Raw genomic sequence first — 12,215 nt, forward strand, 5'->3', positions numbered from 1 at the left:
ATCCTGTTCCACATGGCGGATCTGATTACTCCACATTCTTGCCTAATTCTGATAGATTACTGATAAGCAAGGGATGAAAGGCTATCTAATTCTTCATTACAAGTATTCAGAGATTTCAGTTGACCTTTTGAACAAGAGTTTCAAAGACCTATGACTGTATGCGAGACAAAGAATTCTGCTTTTCTCATTCTTAAATGAGGGAACTTATTTTAGTTTTGTATTACCCCCGAAAACGTAACATTTTTTTCACATCCACACTGTATTCTATGCTAATGTTGATATGGCATCTGCTTTATCAGCTGCTCTCTCATGAAAACAGCTGCCTATGCTGACCTTCAGTGACTAATGCACATAAACATCCAGGTCCTACTGCCCCTACAGCTATCCATATTTGTATCCTTTAATTTGATTTGTCTCACAACATTTTCCTTCCAAAATGAATCTGTGACATCTCTTTCCATTAAATTGTATCTACAATCATCTGCTCATTCCATTAACTAACCTACATCCTTTTTGAAGTTCGACACTATCGTCTTCATAAGCCACAATACTTCAACGTTTTATATCATCAGAAAACTTTGAAATTATGCCTTGTACACTCAGGTTAATATAGATTTATTGTTAAAATTTATGTTAAATAAATTATCATCTGTTTTGACCAAATTCCCCAGTCAGTTAGGCCATGGCTAACCTGGAACACATTCCCCCTTAGTTCTGTAAACCTTACTGTCCTGAGCGAACGAACATCGAACCCTGGCCTTGACAGCTTTTCCAATTGCGAGTTCTGGATTTTCACACTTTTTCAGAAGGAGTTCTTCCTGAAATCATCCTAATTTTAATTTTAACAACCCTCTTGTTCTGAACTCTGGCACTGGAGAAAACAGTTTACATCAACATTGTTAATCATTTCCAGAGGAAAAGCCTCATGAAGCAACCTGTTTGCTCTCATTAACAGTTTCAGCTCTTAAGGTGACATGACAGGCTGGATACTGAGAGGATGGTTCCTGTTATAGGGCAGACAAGAACTAGAGGGTCAATTTAACACAAAGCAGTCTCCTGTTTAAAACCAGGAGGTTTTGTTTTGATGGCTGAGGGTCGACAGTCTGTGGGATTCTCGTCTCTACATGGGAATGGAGGTTGGGTCATTGAGTTTACTCAAGGTTGAGGTAGACAGATTTTTGATGAAGATGGCAGTTAAGTATAATGTGGGAATTGGGGGAAGCAGAAAGTGCAGCTGAGACCACACCCAGATGAGCAGTGATCTTCTTCATTGGCACAGCAGCTCCCAAAAGGCCTGCTCCTGCTCCTGAGTTCTATGTTCTGGCAGTGGCTGCAGCAATCCTGGACCCCCATCTTTCCTTTGTCACTCACTGACAAAAATATCATTTCAAAACAAACATTATTTTCTTTAACAAACCCAACTCAACTCTCATTACATTATTTTTCTCATCTGTCTTCTTATCTCCACAGGGTTTTGGAAACATACGTTTTGTCTTCAGTTGGAAGGGAGGCAAACAGAGACAGAGTGAGGCCTCAGAGAACAGAGAGAGCTCACACTCTGCACAGCAAAGCTTTTTTGGGTGGAGGTGAAGAGGCGAGAATCGCGGGGAAAAGAGAACTTAGAGTTCAAAATAAAAGCTCTTTGCATATTGCCATCACTTAATGAATTAATGTGAGAGGCCTAGAGACCCAGAACAATGAGAGTGTGGTGCTTAAGAGGCTAAAAGGCAGACATTATTCCTTCTCAGGGCATGAATGCCAGTGATAAGCCTCAAGTGTATTGCCCACCTCCAGTTGCTCGGACTGAGTTCTTTGCTGAACCAGATCATGGGGCCGTAAAGAATTAATTGAGTCAGTGTGAGACTGGAGTCACAAGACCAGGTGATGACTGGGTTCCCTTGCCCAAAGAACATTCATGAACATGACATGGAGTTTCATGGGCTTTTTTGTTCAGATCCCAATGATGATGTAGACCCCCTTGCAGGACCCCTCGGTCTCATGATCGGTCAAAAGAATCACTAGGAGTACGGTCTGGTTAAAGCAAGGTTACCAGTTTAATAAATTAAGGCAGCCTGGCGCAGATTTGGCCAGCAACACGGAGGTTGAAAGCTTCTGTGTTCCGTGGAGAAATGGCACAATTATATTCAAAAATTACACATTATTTATATGTTTCTTAAGAGATAGGACAGCCTTAATTACAAGTAAAGACCAATCACATATAATAAGTTGACATGATTTACAGCAGGTTAATCCAATGATATTTCCTGGGAAAGGGTTCTTAATTACAAGGAAAGTTCGATCAACCATAATAAAGTGATATGATTGCCAACAGGCCGGTCCAATGATATTCCCTTGGAAACAGATTGTTATATTCACAGAATCACCCCAGGTTTGCTAGTTCAGGATTAGTTCAAATACCAAATCACTGTCTTATAATTCCTATTCTGAAAAATCCATTGTATTCTCTTATCTTGTATTTAGCTTAACCCAGCAAAGCAGCAGCATACGTTCACAAGAGTCAAATCATTACTTTCAGCCATTTTGTTGTGTTATTTTAAATTGAAAATCCATTTTGTGGTTAATAAAAATCTACATATACTTGTTGCTTCTGACAACAGCCTAAATTCAAATTTTAGATCCTCATTCCCCCCTCTGTCATTCTATGACCACACCATAAGGGCATGGATCAAATTAATCCAATTCAAGAGCAGCGAAAGACTGCAATATTTTCTCTTCCACTGAAGATGATTCAGGGGCAGGCGATGATGCTTCTCATCATCATCTAAGTGGAGAAGAAACGTTCTCTGGGTGGAGCCAATGTTGTCAATAGAAATTAATATTTTAGCAATAATACTCTTAACAATAGCAATACCAACAAAAAGACCAACTAAAACAATAGCAGCATACATAGCCATATTGATTAGCCAGTTGTACCATGAGCCAAAACCCCAATCTCCCAATCCTGCACCTTCATTCATTTGGTTGACAAAAGTGTGGATGCTGTCTCTATGCCTAGTAATGTTTTCGATGAAATAAGTGACCCCCATGATACACTTTCCTTTGACTATGGTGCAAACTCCACCTTCCTTCACAAGTATGTAATCAAGAGCATAGCGGTTTTGTTGGGTAAATAGGCACAATTCTGAAAGCATGTCCCTAATTCCTATTAGGGCAGCAGTTGTCTCATTTCATGAAATCGTGAGTCCACAAATGAGATAATTATGGTTTTGATGATTAATAACTCCTGAAGACCCTCCTACAGAAAGAACACTAAGAGCTGCATATGCCAATGAGTGAGTTTTATTTTTTGATAGAACCCTTGCATTCTTCCATTCTGCACAAAAGTCAGGAGAAACTGAATGTTTAATCAGGGAATTTGAGTCTTGTTGTCAGGTAATTGGACAGGGAACAGTAGTTGGAAATAGTGTTCCTACAGCTACATTATGATGTGTACCTGCTCTATTCAGGACAAGGTAGGTATACGCCTTATTGTAACTGAAAAAGTAATATCCAGGTTGAGTGTAGATAATGGAAGGACCTTTCCAATAAGAAGCGGGCCTATCTTTGTAACTTCCTGGAATACCTGTGTAATTCATGATTACATAATTTGGCCTTGAACATAAAGGCTGAAAATTATTTAGTCGAATGAGGTGGGTTTCTTGATAAGAGACGTGGTCGACATCCCAGAATTGTTCTACCCATCCAATAATTGGGAAAATATTAGTGCCATTCGGGGTATCATAATGAAGGTGGGTGTTGTTACCCACCTTACAAAGGGTTTGAATACCAGTGGTAATAGAGACACATTTCTCCTTAAGGCATACACATGAGATGCAAGGTCCTTCAAGGAAGCAGTGATGACTGATACATTTAATCATAGTACAGGGGATAATTTTAGGCACTTTCATATAAGTGCATCCTCCTCATTCCTTACCATTGTAGCAATTTGGATAGGATATTGCGACTTATTGGATGAAGTCCATAATCCTGTAAATGCTTTAGAACTATTCTATACCCCCATGTTCGGAGTTGGAAGGATAAAGGGGTCAGGGAGTCTCTTGCTGAAGTAAGGGCAAAACAAACTACCTCATCCTCTCCAAATATTTTATTATGGGTTTTTAGAAACAAATTGCTAGTGAAGGATAACATCCCCCTTTGTCTATTTTAACAAAGGCTTACCAGGGATGCCCATTGTACAAATGTAATCAACTGGCACACAACACCTTTACAGGGCAAAGGCCACTGAGACTTGTTCTGTAAATTAACTGTTCAATCTTTTTGATGCAGTTGATCACTGCAATGGTCATTCCTGGTAACATTCAGTTTCTCGGCACACAAGGACATCTTCCTGGCGTAGTTGGTACACAGTCTCTGTTTGCTCAGGAAAGCACAGGTACACTGGCCCTTCTTATGCACCAATGCCGGCAATGGCAAGTCCACACAGCAGGTCAAGTTCGATCTTTATCATCTCACCCTTGCAAGGTAGGAGGCCGCGGAGTGTCCATTGTAATACAATATAAACCGTTTCCTCCTTGTATGTACAATATACACATAATCAATTAAAATAGGCAGCAGCAAAGAAGGAACACAAACTCATCTCATAAGAGTCACCCATATTCTGGTTTGAGTATTGAGGGAGTACCCGATTTGAGGCCCTAATTTGTGCTCTTTCACAGGCTAACAGCAATTTTGAAATAAATAATTCTCAAATTAATCAAGTTCAAATAGCCCACTTGAGTAAGTATATTGCCCACACTGGCAAAAGGCTCGTTCATTTTAAACTCTGCACTCAAGATTCCTTTCCTACCCATTATTTTCTCACTTTATACAGAGGAGCCGAGGCATGGGTGAATTAAGCAAACCTATTTTTTATAAATCCAGCTTTGCTAAGATGTAATACTCCTCGAAGTTTTGCTCCTAAAAACATCAATATTACCTAAAATTTAGATTAGTCCTGCAATATATTGTATTCTCTAAAAAAATACATTAACCTTTAGCCCAATCAAATGGCCTGAGCTACAGCTGTAGTTGACAGTATTTGGAATTAAGTGTAGAAAACAGATGGTGATTTTGCCACACTGAAATTTTCTAATATTGAGCTAACCCTAGAATTTAGACATTGGTACAGTCTTAAAATTATAAACCATCACTGTTCAGTATCAAATATTTAAGTGAAGATAATAGCTCAGCCAGACACTCCTTCTTAGATCTAACAGCCCAATCCAAAGATAAATCAAATCAACCAGTGTGCATTCTTATAAGCTCCATACACAAAGCAAAGACATTTAGGCTTAGCGTCTACGTATGAAACCAAATCACTTGATAATTCAGTCAGTAGTACATTGTAATATAAAGTACCTGTAATTAATGCAGAAATGGAAATTTGCAAATTACTTCCAAATTTCTAAACAATATGGAAAGCAATCCAAAAACTAAACCTGTATGATTACAGTCAATAAGCAATACAGAAATCAACCTCTACATTGTGAATTGGCACTGAACAGACAGTCTCATTCCTCCATGATTTCTGCATCTTACCCAGGTCTGGCATACACGTCCTTATACTGTGTCTAACTGGGTTTTGCTAGGGACCCAATGGGATCAGAAGTTTGGGGTGTAAGGCTGCCTGCTTGGCAGCTGCATCTACTTGCGTACAGCTTTAGAGTTGAAACTTTATTGCTGGAACAGCACAGCAGGTCAGGCAGCATCCAGGGAACAGGAGATTCGACGTTTCGGGCACAGGCCCTTCTTCAGGGCCTGTGCCCGAAACGTCGAATCTCCTGTTCCCTGGATGCTGCCTGACCTGCTGTGCTGTTCCAGCAATAAAGTTTCAACTTTGATCTCCAGCATCTGCAGACCTCACTTACTGCTTTAGAAACAGTATCAGTTTCTTCAGCATGAGCCGAACATATTGATAATTGTCAGATTGATTGGACAAAGTAACATTACTATAACACTGCCCCCTTGAGGTTAGAAGTCTTCAATGTTCCCACAAGGCTCCAAAATCGTGGATCATATTAAAAGCACAATGAAGAATCAGTGCATATTAGTAGATTTTCCTTTTGATAGGATGAAAACATGTCTATTCCCAACGTCAGCACCGAGGTACATTACTCCCCATTGGCCACTTTTCAACAGTTAAAGCAAGGGCCAGGCATTTGTCCCTGGGGGATTTTGCTGTCTTGTTGCCAGTCTCAAAGGTGAAATACTGGGGCCTGCCTGTCCCCATTTTCAGAATTCCCTCGGGAAAAGGTTGTCCAGCAGTGCTAGTCTGGTGGGCACATGAGGTAGTTCCACCCCCAGTGGGTATCCTGGTTCCAATCAACACTTTCAGGGCTGGCATACAGCATTTAGGATCACGTGGGCGCTGGATACAATTGGTTTTACCTGTAACTTGCATCATGGTTCAGTCCGGTACTGGCCATCCCAATAGGAAACCACCACTCACCTCATTTGCGACTCGAAATTCCTGAACTGTTTCGTAAAGTTGGTCTAGGTCCTGTCAGTGACTCCAGGTGGAAAACATTGCAAAAACATCAGACAGATAGGCAAATCTTCCAGTCTTGTAACACAAGCCATTCATATTCAGGTTTCTCCCAGAATTTTACTGCATTTACATTTGTATCACCCTTGGACATATTGAGCAAATTTGGCCAGTTTGGTCTTGCAGTCAGGGGCATGGTTCATTAACATAACTCTAGTTCCTGGGATGGGACCTGGTTTAGGACTGCACAGGCCACGTATCACCATGATATTGGCTATGAAGACTGAATGCTTCATTTCCAAAAGAAGGAAAGGTTTGCAACAAGTGGGTGGTTTAAAATTAAAGCTGGGGACAATCAGGAGATGTTAGGTGCTCTGTGGGTATACAAGAACATAATCCCAATCCTCAAAAAGTGTCGGTATGCCAGACATAGGCTCGGGGTTCCGTGTAGGATCTAAGTTCTTTATTTTGTGGTATTGTTGCTTTAAACTTGTTTATATATTCCTCAGCCTTAGTGTCCTTACACTGTTTTCTCATGTCCCTTTTTATATACCCATTCACAGTCACCTCCCCAGCTTTTGGGAGTTCCATCTGCTATATCTCTATCCCCCAATCACATGCAGAATTTCTTCAACTAGCCAGTAAGGTAGCTTCCCATTCTTTAATTAACAATGAATTAATGCAGCCATGTTTTAAATTAACCATGAGGCAATGGGACAGGTCACTGACAATGTGTAAAGGGATAAAAACAAGCAACCCCGCCAAATAATTTTGATTTGGGCTAATATAATTGATTATTATAAATATTATAAAATATTATTATAAAATAATAAATAAGATAATCATTATCTGTAATTCAGGGTGGGAACCGAACAAGTGACTAAGACATTTTAAAAACTGTACTCTGCTGCTTTATTCTTCTTATTGCATCATCCTCTTCCCTTCTGTACTTGATCTCCTTGCCTCTATTTTCATTTTTACCTTATTTAACCAATTTATGTTTGCCTAACTTTAAAGCCTGTTCCTAACAATACATTTTGGAATCTTGATTGTCATAATCTGAAAGCTAGTTTTAGGATTTGAATTTTCAGCTAATCAAAAATTGCAAGAGGAGAATAACTAAATAGGTGATTTGTCTCATTCACTTGTCCTGGTCACTGTATCATATGGCTGTGACATTATGGAGCCCGCTAACTCCATGGCAATGGGGCAGTGGTGCTACAAAAGAAACAGTGATTGATTTACCACCCTGTTCCTCGATATGTTTGGTTATCCCTATTGTCCAAAGGGTGCAATGCTGGGTGTCAGCAGTGCCTGCTTAAGTCAGCAGGCGTCCTTTTTCATTTGTTAGGGACACCTAATGATATGGATAGAATTCAGTTTGGATTTTGTTTTTGGCGAGAGCACTGAGTGGAGTGGTACCAAGCATACTTTATGCATTACTGAGTGGGGATCCAGCTGAAGAAGAGTCCGGAAAAGACGTTTTCATTTATTTTGTGGACATTGGAGGATCAACAGAGCTTAGTTTTCTTTGTCTTGTTTTGAGAGCAGATCTCCTCTGTGTTGATGATCATTATTTTTACAATATATATCTGAATAACATGCAACATTTTATTTTGGAAATTCATTTATTCAGTATTTAATATTGAAAATGTAAAATGTATACAGTTCCCAACTTTGAAATCCTCTATACTTATCTGGTTTTAGTCCCTTAATTTAAATCCAAGATGAGGATTCTTAATTGGTCCTGACCAGTCATTGCCCATTTACAATGCAAAGGTCGTGAAATAACTGGAGCTGCCTTAAAAGGTCTTGTATATTCAAATGAAAAAAAAACTCCTAATGCACGAATAATGGCCAAATCCAAAGACACAGATATTAACCATGGGATATTAATTTTGTTTGATGATTTATCACAACCTAATGTTGAACTGAAACTTCAATTGTCATTGAGGGAGGGGACTCCCTCAATAAGACTACAACTGTCCTTACCAATAATCACCAATAAAACACAGCAGTTTTTTTTTATTTCAAAAATATACTTTATTCATAAAATACTTTGATGATCTGTACAACTGGACATGCCATACATATGTAAACATTCCATTTGTTTGCATACCAAAAACAGAGTAATCATTCCTATTTACAGGTCTGTACGATTACATTTTATTGCTGAGGTGTCAGCAGAGCCCAAATGACTGCACGGGTCCCCTGTTCTTCGTTAGGCAGGCAGATGTTACACGGTGGTCTTTCCCCACCGCGCCTTGGCGGCAGCTGCCCCAAGCTTCAGCGCGTCCCTCAACACGTAGTCCTGGACCTTGGAATGTCAGTCAGGGTCAACTCCTTCAGCTGGAAGATCAACATGTTTCGGACCACCCAGAGAGCATCCTTCACCAAGTTGTTGATCCTCCAGGCACAGTTGATGTTCGTCTCGGTGTGCGTCCCAGGGAACAGGCCGTAGAGCACGGAGTCCCGCGTCATGGCGCTGCTCGGGACGAACCTCGACAAACACCACTGCATTCCTCTCCAGACTTCTTCTGCGTAGGCACATTCCAGAAGGAGGTGTGTGACAGTCTCGTCCCCCCCGCAGCGTGCGGTGCGGCTGAGAGTCCGGGTGTGCATAAAGGATCTCACAGGTAGAGCCCTTCTCACCACCAGCCAAGCCATGTCTTGGTGCTTGTTGGAAAGTTCTGGCGATGAGGCATTCTGCCAAATGGCTTTGACAGTCTGCTCAGGGAACCGCTTGGATAGGATCCGCCCTCTCCTTTTCCCGAAGGGTCTCAAGGACACTACGTGCTGACCACTTCCTGATGGACTTGTGGTCAAAGGTGTTTTTCTTCATAAACTTCTCCACGAAGGACAGGTGATACGGAACGGTCCAACTACTCGGAGTGTTCCGCAGCAGCGAGGCCAGGCCCATCCTTCGCAACACCGGGGATAGGTAGAACCTCAGTACGTAGTGACACTTGGTGTTTGCGTACCAGGAATCCACGCAGCCACACACAAAGGTGGCCATCAGGGTGAGGGTGGCATTGGGTGTATTTTTTCCCCCATTGCCCAGATCTTTGTACAGCGAGTCCCTTCGGACCCAGTCCATCTTTGACCTCCATATAAACTGGAAGATGGCCCAGGTGACTGCAGCGGCACAGGTTCTGGGAATAGGCCAGACCTGTGCCACGTATAATAGCAATGACAGTGCCTCACACCTGATGACCAGGTTTTTTCCCGCGATGGAGAGCGACCGTAGCTTCCATATGCCCAGTTTCTGCCTCACTTTGCTGATACGCTCCTCCCAAGACTTGGCGCATGCCCCAGCCCCCCCGAACCAAACACCCAGCACCTTCAGGTGGTCGGTCCTGACGGTGAAGGGGATCGAGGATTGGTCGGCCCAGTTCCCGAAGAGCATGGCCTCGCTCTTGCCTCGGTTTACTTTGACCCCGAGGCCCGTTCGAACTGGTCACATATGCACATAAGTCTGCGAACGGACACCGGATCCGAGCAGAAAACGGCGACATCATCCATGTACAGGGAGGCCTTAACCTGCAGACCCCCGCTGCCAGGAATAGTCACCCCTCTCAGGCTCGCATCCTTCCTGATGGACTTGGCAAATGGCTCTATGCAGCACACAAACAAGGCAGGAGAGAGAGGGCAGCCCTGCCTGACTCCACATCTGACTGGGAAGCTATCTGATTCCCACCCATTGATTGAGACTGCACTGACAATGTTGGTGTAGAGCAGTCTGATCCAATTGCAGATTCCCTCCCCGAAGCCCATTTTGGAGAGAACATCTCTCATATACCTGTGTGATATCCTGTCAAAGGCTTTCTCCTGGTCCAGGCTGATCAGGCAGGTGTCCAACCCTTCTGTCCTGCACGTAGGCGATCGTATCCCTGAGGAGTGCGAGACTCTCAGCGATCTTCCTGCCCGGCACAGCACAGGTTTGGTCAGGGTGAATCACCGATCCTGGAGCAGACCTGACCCAGTTGGCGATTACCTTTGACAGAATTTTGTAATCCGCATTCAATAGTGAGATTGGTCTCCAATTTTTGAGTTCTTCCCTCTCCCGCTTCCGCTTGTAGATGAGGGTGATGATGCCTTTCCTCATGGATTCACTCATGGAACCTGCCCGAAGCATACTGATATGCACCTCCAGCAGGTCCTGGCCAATCATGTCCCACAGAGCGGAATAGAGCTCAACCGGTAAGCCGTCGCTTCCGGGAGTTTTATTCTTTTCGAAGGACTCGAGGGCCTTGGTCAGCTCGTCCAGAGATAGCGGCTGGTCCAGCCTCTCCCGTGTTCTGTCATCTAAGACCTCCGTGATAGAGAACAGGAACGACTGGGAGGCCGTGCTGTTGGTCGGCTTCGCGTCGTACAGACTGGCATAGAAGGATTTACTGATCCTCATGACGTCAGCCTGAGATGACGTTATCGAGCCACCTTCTTCCTTCAGGCTGCTGAGCACAGAGCTCTCTTTGTGTACCTTCTGGAAGAAGAAACGTGAGCACATCTCGTCCTGCGCCACCGAGCGGACCCTGGACCGGAAGATTATCTTGGAGGCCTCCGAAGCAAAGAGCGAGGCTTGCTGGCCCTTCACCTCCTTGAGGTCCTCCATGACATCCACCCCCATTGTCTGCAGCAGGAGCAGGTTCTGCATACTTTCTTGGAGCTGGGACAGTTTTTCCCGCCTCTCTCTCACCTCCTGAACACCTTTGAGGATGAAGAACCTCTTGATGTTCCCTTTTACTGTTTCCCACCAGTCCACTGGGGACTCAAATAGGGGCTTCATGGTTCTCCAACCTGCATAGTCCCTCTTGAGCTCCTCCAAATTTCCCGGGGTCAACAGCTTTGTGTTCAGCTTCCACGTTCCCTTCCCAGCCCGCTGCTCATCCTGTAGGTGACAGTTGGCCAGTGGGAATAAAACACAGCAGTCTTAAAATTAAGTGGAAACAAACGAGTCCGAAACAAAAAAAAGCTAATAATGTTGTTTTCCTCCATATTAAACTGATTTGAAATTGAATAAGGTTGGCTTTCATGTAAGGTTAAAAGAGATTGGTTAGAAACTGACAGTAGGGCAGTAATGACCTGTAAAAAGAACAGGAGTTAACATTTTATTTCATAACAACTGAAGGGTCCTTAACCTTAAAAGAAATCATGTTAAATTTCCAAAATGCAAATTAGATTCAAAACAGTCCTGGATCTTGAACTCCAGGGAACAAAGGACAAACATTCAATCACCAACAAACAAATGTGTATTCAAACCAAATCACAAAGGGTTAATCTTTGTACGCGTTTTAGGGATTTCTCTGCCTCTCTCTCTCCCTCTGTCTCTCACACAGACACACACACCATATCTCAGTCTTTAGTACTTATAAAGCTTATAATGTTGTTTTCCTCCATATTAAACTGATTTGAAATTGAATAAGGTTGGCTTTCATGTAAGGTTAAAAGAGATTGGTTAGAAACTGACAGTAGGGCAGTCATGCCCTGTAAAAAGAACAGGAGTTAATATTTTATTTCATAATCACTGAGGAATTGATGGCCGGAGTTCATGACCCCACACTGTGTGAAGGTTGGTGTGAAGTGAGGCCAGTGTGTTGGAGCTTGGGCTCCTGCCTCAGGCCCAGGTGTAGGGGCCTGTTCAACAATCTGCACATTGTCCTTTTTCTCTTTCTGATCACAGATTTTTTGATATTGTTTAACAAGCTAATGACATACATGCATCATTGTTGTC

The 12,215-nt window shown here is 42.7% G+C and overlaps 1 pseudogene; it reads left to right on the plus strand.

The window, feature by feature from the left end:
* The first annotated feature begins 1,751 nt into the window (after positions 1 to 1,751).
* LOC148149223 (centrosome-associated protein 350-like) overlaps positions 1,752 to 12,215 on the plus strand; it is a 758,453-nt pseudogene continuing 747,989 nt past the window's right edge.

This window comes from Chiloscyllium plagiosum, unplaced genomic scaffold, assembly GCF_037043375.1.
Source record: "Chiloscyllium plagiosum isolate Xiang-an unplaced genomic scaffold, Cpla_swu_hap1 HiC_scaffold_9, whole genome shotgun sequence".
NCBI classification, from domain to species: domain Eukaryota; kingdom Metazoa; phylum Chordata; class Chondrichthyes; order Orectolobiformes; family Hemiscylliidae; genus Chiloscyllium; species Chiloscyllium plagiosum.